Source organism: Solea solea, chromosome 16 (assembly GCF_958295425.1).
Source record: "Solea solea chromosome 16, fSolSol10.1, whole genome shotgun sequence".
Taxonomy (NCBI): Eukaryota; Metazoa; Chordata; class Actinopteri; order Pleuronectiformes; family Soleidae; genus Solea; species Solea solea.
Window position 1 is genome coordinate 3,251,201 of NC_081149.1, and position 7,500 is coordinate 3,258,700.

Sequence of the window (7,500 nt, forward strand, 5' to 3'; positions counted from 1 at the left end):
AATTACGTTGACGCACGGGCACACGTTAACGTCCTTCTAGTTTCAGCCTTGGATGTCGCTCTGCAAGCATGTGAGAAGCTTGGAGATGGGAAGCAGCTTACCCATCTCGGTGTAGCTTCCTAATACTGGAATAGAGTGTAGCAGGTAGTCGAGATAAAGGCTCAAGTGCAGTGTTTTCGAAAGGCTGACTTTTGAGCTCCTCCACGAGCAGGGGGCCTTGTCTAGTCTATAAAAGGAGTCTGTGTCCCCAGCCCGTCGGCTTACGGCCATACCACCCTGAGCACGCCCGATCTCGTCTGATCTCGGAAGCTAAGCAGGGTCGGGCCTGGTTAGTACTTGGATGGGAGACCGCCTGGGAATACCAGGTGCTGTAAGCTATTACACTGCTGCTTCCTTACAAGAAACATGGGCTTGCAATTACGTTGACGCACGGGCACACGTTAACGTCCTTCTAGTTTCACCCTTGGATGTTGCTCTGCAAGCACGTGAGAAGCTTGGAGATGGGGAGCAGCTTACCCATCTCGGTGTAGCTTCCTAATACTGGAATAGAGTGTAGCAGGTAGTGGAGATAAAGGCTCAAGTGCAGTGTGTTCGAAAGGCTGACTTTTGAGCTCCTCCACGAGCAGGGGGCCTTGCCTAGTCTATAAAAGGAGTCTGTGTCCCCAGCCCGTCGGCTTACGGCCATACCACCCTGAGCACGCCCGATCTCGTCTGATCTCGGAAGCTAAGCAGGGTCGGGCCTGGTTAGTACTTGGATGGGAGACCGCCTGGGAATACCAGGTGCTGTAAGCTTTTACACTGCTGCTTCCTTACAAGAAACATGGGCTTGCAATTACGTTGACGCACGGGCATGGGCACAGGCACACGTTTTCGTCCTTCTAGTTCCAGCCTTGCTTTGGTTTTCACAGAAAAAAGAGAATTGTGCACCATTCCTGGTGGCACTGCAATGCCAGGTCAATGCAAGGAGTGAAGAGAGCAAGCCCCAGTTTTCACCTCCCAATGCTCAAAAATGCATTTAATATTTAATCCCCATATAGAGGACATATCAGATATTAAACTGATAAGAACAGATACTACACTTGATCCTAGCCAAAAGGCCGAGAAGCGATGGCCCACAAGTGTCTGGGGCCAACTCAAGATCTTGGCACACAAGTTACTTGTTGTGGTGCCATGTTTTTTAAGTGCGCATAACAAAGGCTGCTGCTGATCACCTCCGCCCCAAGGTGATCTAAGTGCACCTCTGAGCCTTGACGGACAGCTGCTTGACATTTGACACACTCAAAGGGCGCGGCCATACAGCAAAGCCCACCAAAAACAACTTAAACTCTTGAACGTTCGAAAGGCTGACCTTTGAGCTCCTCCACGAGCAGGGGGCCTTGCCTAGTTTATAAAAGGAGTCTGTGTCCCCAGCCCGTCGGCTTACGGCCATACCACCCTGAGCACGCCCGATCTCGTCTGATCTCGGAAGCTAAGCAGGGTCGGGCCTGGTTAGTACTTGGATGGGAGACCGCCTGGGAATACCAGGTGCTGTAAGCTTTTACACTGCTGCTTCCTTACAAGAAACATGGGCTTGCAATTACGTTGACGCACGGGCACACGTTAACCTCCTTCTAGTTTCAGCCTTGGATGTCGCTCTGCAGGCACGTGAGAAGCTTGGAGATGGGCAGCAGCTTACCCATCTCGGTGTAGCTTCCTAATACTGGAATATAGTGTAGCAGGTAGTGGAGATAAAGGCTCAAGTGCAGTGTGTTCGAAAGGCTGACTTTTGAGCTCCTCCACGAGCAGGGGGCCTTGCCTAGTCTATAAAAGGAGTCTGTGTCCCCAGCCCGTCGGCTTACGGCCATACCACCCTGAGCACGCCCGATCTCGTCTGATCTCGGAAGCTAAGCAGGGTCGGGCCTGGTTAGTTCTTGGATGGGAGACTGCCTGGGAATACCAGGTGCTGTAAGCTTTTACACTGCTGCTTCCTTACAAGAAACATGGGCTTGCAATTACGTTGACGCACGGGCACGGGCACAGGCACACGTTAACGTACTTCTAGTTCCAGCCTTGCTTTGGTTTTCACAGAAAAAAGAGAATGGTGCACCGTTCCTGGTGGCACTGCAATGCCAGGTCAATGCAAGGAGTGAAGAGAGCAAGCCCCAGTTTTCACCTCCCAATGCTCAAAAATGCATTTAATATTTAATCCCCATATAGAGGACATATCAGATATTAAACTGATAAGAACAGATACTACACTTGATCTTAGCCAAAAGGCCGAGAAGCGATGGCCCACAAGTGTCTGGGGCCAACTCAAGATCTTGGCACACAAGTTACTTGTTGTGGTGCCATGTTTTTTAAGTGCGCATAACAAAGGCTGCTGCTGATCACCTCCGCCCCAAGGTGATCTAAGTGCACTCTGAGCCTTGACAGACAGCTGCTTGACATTTGACACACTCAAAGGGCGCGGCCATACAGCAAAGCCCACCAAAAACAACTTAAACTCTTGAACGTTCGAAAGGCTGACCTTTGAGCTCCTCCACGAGCAGGGGGCCTTGCCTAGTCTATAAAAGGAGTCTGTGTCCCCAGCCTGTCGGCTTACGGCCATACCACCCTGAGCACGCCCGATCTCGTCTGATCTCGGAAGCTAAGCAGGGTCGGGCCTGGTTAGTACTTGGATGGGAGACAGCCTGGGAATACCAGGTGCTGTATGCTTTTACACTGCTGCTTCCTTACAAGAAACATGGGCTTGCAATTACGTTGACACACAGGCACACGTTAACCTCCTTCTAGTTTCAGCCTTGGATGTCGCTCTGCAAGCACGTGAGAAGCTTGGAGATGGGCAGCAGCTTACCCATCTCGGTGTAGCTTCCTAATACTGGAATATAGTGTAGCAGGTAGTGGAGATAAAGGCTCAAGTGCAGTGTGTTCGAAAGGCTGACTTTTGAGCTCCTCCACGAGCAGGGGGCCTTGCCTAGTCTATAAAAGGAGTCTGTGTCCCCGGCCCCTGGGCTTACGGCCATACCACCCTGAGCACGGCCGATCTCGTCTGATCTCGGAAGCTAAGCACAGTCGGGCCTGGTTAGTACTTGGATGGGAGACCGCCTGGGAATACCAGGTGCTGTAAGCTTTTACACTGCTGCTTCCTTACAAGAAACATGGGCTTGCAATTACGTTGACGCACGGGCACACGTTAACGTCCTTCTAGTTTCAGCCTTGGATGTCGCTCTGCAAGCATGTGAGAAGCTTGGAGATGGGAAGCAGCTTACCCATCTCGGTGTAGCTTCCTAATACTGGAATAGAGTGTAGCAGGTAGTCGAGATAAAGGCTCAAGTGCAGTGTTTTCGAAAGGCTGACTTTTGAGCTCCTCCACGAGCAGGGGGCCTTGTCTAGTCTATAAAAGGAGTCTGTGTCCCCAGCCCGTCGGCTTACGGCCATACCACCCTGAGCACGCCCGATCTCGTCTGATCTCGGAAGCTAAGCAGGGTCGGGCCTGGTTAGTACTTGGATGGGAGACCGCCTGGGAATACCAGGTGCTGTAAGCTATTACACTGCTGCTTCCTTACAAGAAACATGGGCTTGCAATTACGTTGACGCACGGGCACACGTTAACGTCCTTCTAGTTTCACCCTTGGATGTTGCTCTGCAAGCACGTGAGAAGCTTGGAGATGGGGAGCAGCTTACCCATCTCGGTGTAGCTTCCTAATACTGGAATAGAGTGTAGCAGGTAGTGGAGATAAAGGCTCAAGTGCAGTGTGTTCGAAAGGCTGACTTTTGAGCTCCTCCACGAGCAGGGGGCCTTGCCTAGTCTATAAAAGGAGTCTGTGTCCCCAGCCCGTCGGCTTACGGCCATACCACCCTGAGCACGCCCGATCTCGTCTGATCTCGGAAGCTAAGCAGGGTCGGGCCTGGTTAGTACTTGGATGGGAGACCGCCTGGGAATACCAGGTGCTGTAAGCTTTTACACTGCTGCTTCCTTACAAGAAACATGGGCTTGCAATTACGTTGACGCACGGGCATGGGCACAGGCACACGTTTTCGTCCTTCTAGTTCCAGCCTTGCTTTGGTTTTCACAGAAAAAAGAGAATTGTGCACCATTCCTGGTGGCACTGCAATGCCAGGTCAATGCAAGGAGTGAAGAGAGCAAGCCCCAGTTTTCACCTCCCAATGCTCAAAAATGCATTTAATATTTAATCCCCATATAGAGGACATATCAGATATTAAACTGATAAGAACAGATACTACACTTGATCCTAGCCAAAAGGCCGAGAAGCGATGGCCCACAAGTGTCTGGGGCCAACTCAAGATCTTGGCACACAAGTTACTTGTTGTGGTGCCATGTTTTTTAAGTGCGCATAACAAAGGCTGCTGCTGATCACCTCCGCCCCAAGGTGATCTAAGTGCACCTCTGAGCCTTGACGGACAGCTGCTTGACATTTGACACACTCAAAGGGCGCGGCCATACAGCAAAGCCCACCAAAAACAACTTAAACTCTTGAACGTTCGAAAGGCTGACCTTTGAGCTCCTCCACGAGCAGGGGGCCTTGCCTAGTTTATAAAAGGAGTCTGTGTCCCCAGCCCGTCGGCTTACGGCCATACCACCCTGAGCACGCCCGATCTCGTCTGATCTCGGAAGCTAAGCAGGGTCGGGCCTGGTTAGTACTTGGATGGGAGACCGCCTGGGAATACCAGGTGCTGTAAGCTTTTACACTGCTGCTTCCTTACAAGAAACATGGGCTTGCAATTACGTTGACGCACGGGCACACGTTAACCTCCTTCTAGTTTCAGCCTTGGATGTCGCTCTGCAGGCACGTGAGAAGCTTGGAGATGGGCAGCAGCTTACCCATCTCGGTGTAGCTTCCTAATACTGGAATATAGTGTAGCAGGTAGTGGAGATAAAGGCTCAAGTGCAGTGTGTTCGAAAGGCTGACTTTTGAGCTCCTCCACGAGCAGGGGGCCTTGCCTAGTCTATAAAAGGAGTCTGTGTCCCCAGCCCGTCGGCTTACGGCCATACCACCCTGAGCACGCCCGATCTCGTCTGATCTCGGAAGCTAAGCAGGGTCGGGCCTGGTTAGTACTTGGATGGGAGACCGCCTGGGAATACCAGGTGCTGTAAGCTTTTACACTGCTGCTTCTTTACAAGAAACATGGGCTTGCAATTACGTTGACGCACGGGCACGGGCACAGGCACACGTTAACGTCCTTCTAGTTCCAGCCTTGCTTTGGTTTTCACAGAAAAAAGAGAATGGTGCACCGTTCCTGGTGGCACTGCAATGCCAGGTCAATGCAAGGAATGAAGAGAGCAAGCCCCAGTTTTCACCTCCCAATGCTCAAAAATGCATTTAATATTTAATCCCCATATAGAGGACATATCAGATATTAAACTGATAAGAACAGATACTACACTTGATCTTAGCCAAAAGGCCGAGAAGCGATGGCCCACAAGTGTCTGGGGCCAACTCAAGATCTTGGCACACAAGTTACTTGTTGTGGTGCCATGTTTTTTAAGTGCGCATAACAAAGGCTGCTGCTGATCACCTCCGCCCCAAGGTGATCTAAGTGCACCTCTGAGCCTTGACGGACAGCTGCTTGACATTTGACACACTCAAAGGGCGCGGCCATACAGCAAAGCCCACCAAAAACAACTTAAACTCTTGAACGTTCGAAAGGCTGACCTTTGAGCTCCTCCACGAGCAGGGGGCCTTGCCTAGTCTATAAAAGGAGTCTGTGTCCCCAGCCCACCGGCTTACGGCCATACCACCCTGAGCACGCCCGATCTCGTCTGATCTCGGAAGCTAAGCAGGGTCGGGCCTGGTTAGTACTTGGATGGGAGACCGCCTGGGAATACCAGGTGCTGTAAGCTTTTACACTGCTGCTTCCTTACAAGAAACATGGGCTTGCAATTACGTTGACGCACGGGCACACGTTAATGTCCTTCTAGTTTCAGCCTTGGATGTCGCTCTGCAAGCACGTGAGAAGCTTGGAGATGGGCAGCAGCTTACCCATCTCGATGTAGCTTCCTAATACTGGAATATAGTGTAGCAGGTAGTGGAGATAAAGGCTCAAGCAGCAGGTAGTGGAGATAAAGGCTCAAGTTTAGTGTGTTCGAAAGGCTAACTTTTGAGCTCCTCCACGAGCAGGGGGCCTTGCCTAGTCTATAAAAGGAGTCTGTGTCCCCGGCCCCTGGGCTTACGGCCATACCACCCTGAGCACGCTCGATCTCGTCTGATCTCGGAAGCTAAGCAGGGTCGGGCCTGTTTAGTACTTGGATGGGAGACCGCCTGGGAATACCAGGTGCTGTAAGCTTTTACACTGCTGCTTCCTTACAAGAAACATGGGCTTGCAATTACGTTGACGCACGGGCACACGTTAACGTCCTTCTAGTTTCAGCCTTGGATGTCGCTCTGCAAGCACGTGAGAAGCTTGGAGATGGGCAGCAGCTTACCCATCTCGATGTAGCTTCCTAATACTGGAATATAGTGTAGCAGGTAGTGGAGATAAAGGCTCAAGTTTAGTGTGTTCGAAAGGCTAACTTTTGAGCTCCTCCACGAGCAGGGGGCCTTGCCTAGTCTATAAAAGGAGTCTGTGTCCCCAGCCCGTCGGCTTACGGCCATACCACCCTGAGCACGCCCGATCTCGTCTGATCTCGGAAGCTAAGCAGGGTCGGGCCTGGTTAGTACTTGGATGGGAGACCGCCTGGGAATACCAGGTGCTGTAAGCTTTTACACTGCTGCTTCCTTACAAGAAACATGGGCTTGCAATTACGTTGACGCACAGGCACACGTTAACGTCCTTCTAGTTTCAGCCTTGGATGTCGCTCTGCAAGCACATGAGAAGCTTGGAGATGGGGAGCAGCTTACCTATCTCGGTGTAGCTTCCTAATACTGGAATAGAGTGTAGCAGGTAGTGGAGATAAAGGCTCAAGTGCAGTGTGTTCGAAAGGCTGACTTTTGAGCTCCTCCACGAGCAGGGGGCCTTGCCTAGTCTATAAAAGGAGTCTGTGTCCCCAGCCCGTCGGCTTACGGCCATACCACCCTGAGCACGCCCGATCTCGTCTGATCTCGGAAGCTAAGCAGGGTCGGGCCTGGTTAGTACTTGGATGGGAGACCACCCGGGAATACCAGGTGCTGTAAGCTTTTATACTGCTGCTTCCTTACAAGAAACATGGGCTTGCAATTACGTTGACGCACGGGCACGGGCACAGGCACACGTTAACGTCCTTCTAGTTCCAGCCTTGCTTTGGTTTTCACAGAAAAAAGAGAATGGTGCACCGTTCCTGGTGGCACTGCAATGCCAGGTAAATGCAAGGAGTGAAGAGAGCAAGCCCCAGTTTTCACCTCCCAATGCTCAAAAATGCATTTAATATTTAATCCCCATATAGAGGACATATCAGATATTAAACTGATAAGAACAGATACTACACTTGATCTTAGCCAAAAGGCCGAGAAGCGATGGCCCACAAGTGTGTGGGGCCAACTCAAGATCTTGGCACACAAGTTACTTGTTGTGGTGCCATGTTTT

At 51.3% G+C, this 7,500-nt stretch overlaps 19 non-coding genes across 19 annotated transcripts; 14 read left to right on the top strand and 5 right to left on the bottom strand.

The window, feature by feature from the left end:
• The first annotated feature begins 258 nt into the window (after positions 1-258).
• Positions 259-377, top strand: LOC131476896 (5S ribosomal RNA). Its single transcript, XR_009243257.1, has one exon. It is a non-coding gene; the product is annotated as a 5S ribosomal RNA (ribosomal RNA).
• Positions 378-673: 296 nt separating this feature from the next.
• Positions 674-792, top strand: LOC131476897 (5S ribosomal RNA). The gene has a single exon (XR_009243258.1). It is a non-coding gene; the product is annotated as a 5S ribosomal RNA (ribosomal RNA).
• Positions 793-916: 124 nt separating this feature from the next.
• Positions 917-1,109, bottom strand: LOC131442660 (U2 spliceosomal RNA). Its single transcript, XR_009233227.1, has one exon. It is a non-coding gene; the product is annotated as a U2 spliceosomal RNA (small nuclear RNA).
• Positions 1,110-1,417: 308 nt separating this feature from the next.
• On the top strand, positions 1,418-1,536 carry LOC131476898 (5S ribosomal RNA). The gene has a single exon (XR_009243259.1). It is a non-coding gene; the product is annotated as a 5S ribosomal RNA (ribosomal RNA).
• A 296-nt stretch (positions 1,537-1,832) lies between these two features.
• Positions 1,833-1,951, top strand: LOC131441096 (5S ribosomal RNA). Its single transcript, XR_009231772.1, has one exon. It is a non-coding gene; the product is annotated as a 5S ribosomal RNA (ribosomal RNA).
• A 124-nt stretch (positions 1,952-2,075) lies between these two features.
• LOC131442125 (U2 spliceosomal RNA) lies at positions 2,076-2,268 on the bottom strand. The gene has a single exon (XR_009232705.1). It is a non-coding gene; the product is annotated as a U2 spliceosomal RNA (small nuclear RNA).
• A 307-nt stretch (positions 2,269-2,575) lies between these two features.
• LOC131441275 (5S ribosomal RNA) lies at positions 2,576-2,694 on the top strand. The gene has a single exon (XR_009231944.1). It is a non-coding gene; the product is annotated as a 5S ribosomal RNA (ribosomal RNA).
• A 296-nt stretch (positions 2,695-2,990) lies between these two features.
• Positions 2,991-3,109, top strand: LOC131441368 (5S ribosomal RNA). The gene has a single exon (XR_009232034.1). It is a non-coding gene; the product is annotated as a 5S ribosomal RNA (ribosomal RNA).
• Positions 3,110-3,405: 296 nt separating this feature from the next.
• On the top strand, positions 3,406-3,524 carry LOC131476899 (5S ribosomal RNA). Its single transcript, XR_009243260.1, has one exon. It is a non-coding gene; the product is annotated as a 5S ribosomal RNA (ribosomal RNA).
• Positions 3,525-3,820: 296 nt separating this feature from the next.
• LOC131476900 (5S ribosomal RNA) lies at positions 3,821-3,939 on the top strand. Its single transcript, XR_009243261.1, has one exon. It is a non-coding gene; the product is annotated as a 5S ribosomal RNA (ribosomal RNA).
• A 124-nt stretch (positions 3,940-4,063) lies between these two features.
• LOC131442661 (U2 spliceosomal RNA) lies at positions 4,064-4,256 on the bottom strand. The gene has a single exon (XR_009233228.1). It is a non-coding gene; the product is annotated as a U2 spliceosomal RNA (small nuclear RNA).
• Positions 4,257-4,564: 308 nt separating this feature from the next.
• Positions 4,565-4,683, top strand: LOC131476902 (5S ribosomal RNA). Its single transcript, XR_009243263.1, has one exon. It is a non-coding gene; the product is annotated as a 5S ribosomal RNA (ribosomal RNA).
• A 296-nt stretch (positions 4,684-4,979) lies between these two features.
• Positions 4,980-5,098, top strand: LOC131476903 (5S ribosomal RNA). Its single transcript, XR_009243264.1, has one exon. It is a non-coding gene; the product is annotated as a 5S ribosomal RNA (ribosomal RNA).
• A 124-nt stretch (positions 5,099-5,222) lies between these two features.
• On the bottom strand, positions 5,223-5,415 carry LOC131442381 (U2 spliceosomal RNA). The gene has a single exon (XR_009232955.1). It is a non-coding gene; the product is annotated as a U2 spliceosomal RNA (small nuclear RNA).
• Positions 5,416-5,723: 308 nt separating this feature from the next.
• On the top strand, positions 5,724-5,842 carry LOC131476904 (5S ribosomal RNA). Its single transcript, XR_009243265.1, has one exon. It is a non-coding gene; the product is annotated as a 5S ribosomal RNA (ribosomal RNA).
• A 324-nt stretch (positions 5,843-6,166) lies between these two features.
• On the top strand, positions 6,167-6,285 carry LOC131477785 (5S ribosomal RNA). The gene has a single exon (XR_009244105.1). It is a non-coding gene; the product is annotated as a 5S ribosomal RNA (ribosomal RNA).
• Positions 6,286-6,581: 296 nt separating this feature from the next.
• On the top strand, positions 6,582-6,700 carry LOC131476905 (5S ribosomal RNA). The gene has a single exon (XR_009243266.1). It is a non-coding gene; the product is annotated as a 5S ribosomal RNA (ribosomal RNA).
• Positions 6,701-6,996: 296 nt separating this feature from the next.
• Positions 6,997-7,115, top strand: LOC131477065 (5S ribosomal RNA). Its single transcript, XR_009243420.1, has one exon. It is a non-coding gene; the product is annotated as a 5S ribosomal RNA (ribosomal RNA).
• Positions 7,116-7,239: 124 nt separating this feature from the next.
• Positions 7,240-7,432, bottom strand: LOC131442532 (U2 spliceosomal RNA). The gene has a single exon (XR_009233104.1). It is a non-coding gene; the product is annotated as a U2 spliceosomal RNA (small nuclear RNA).
• Between the last annotated feature and the right edge of the window lie 68 nt (positions 7,433-7,500).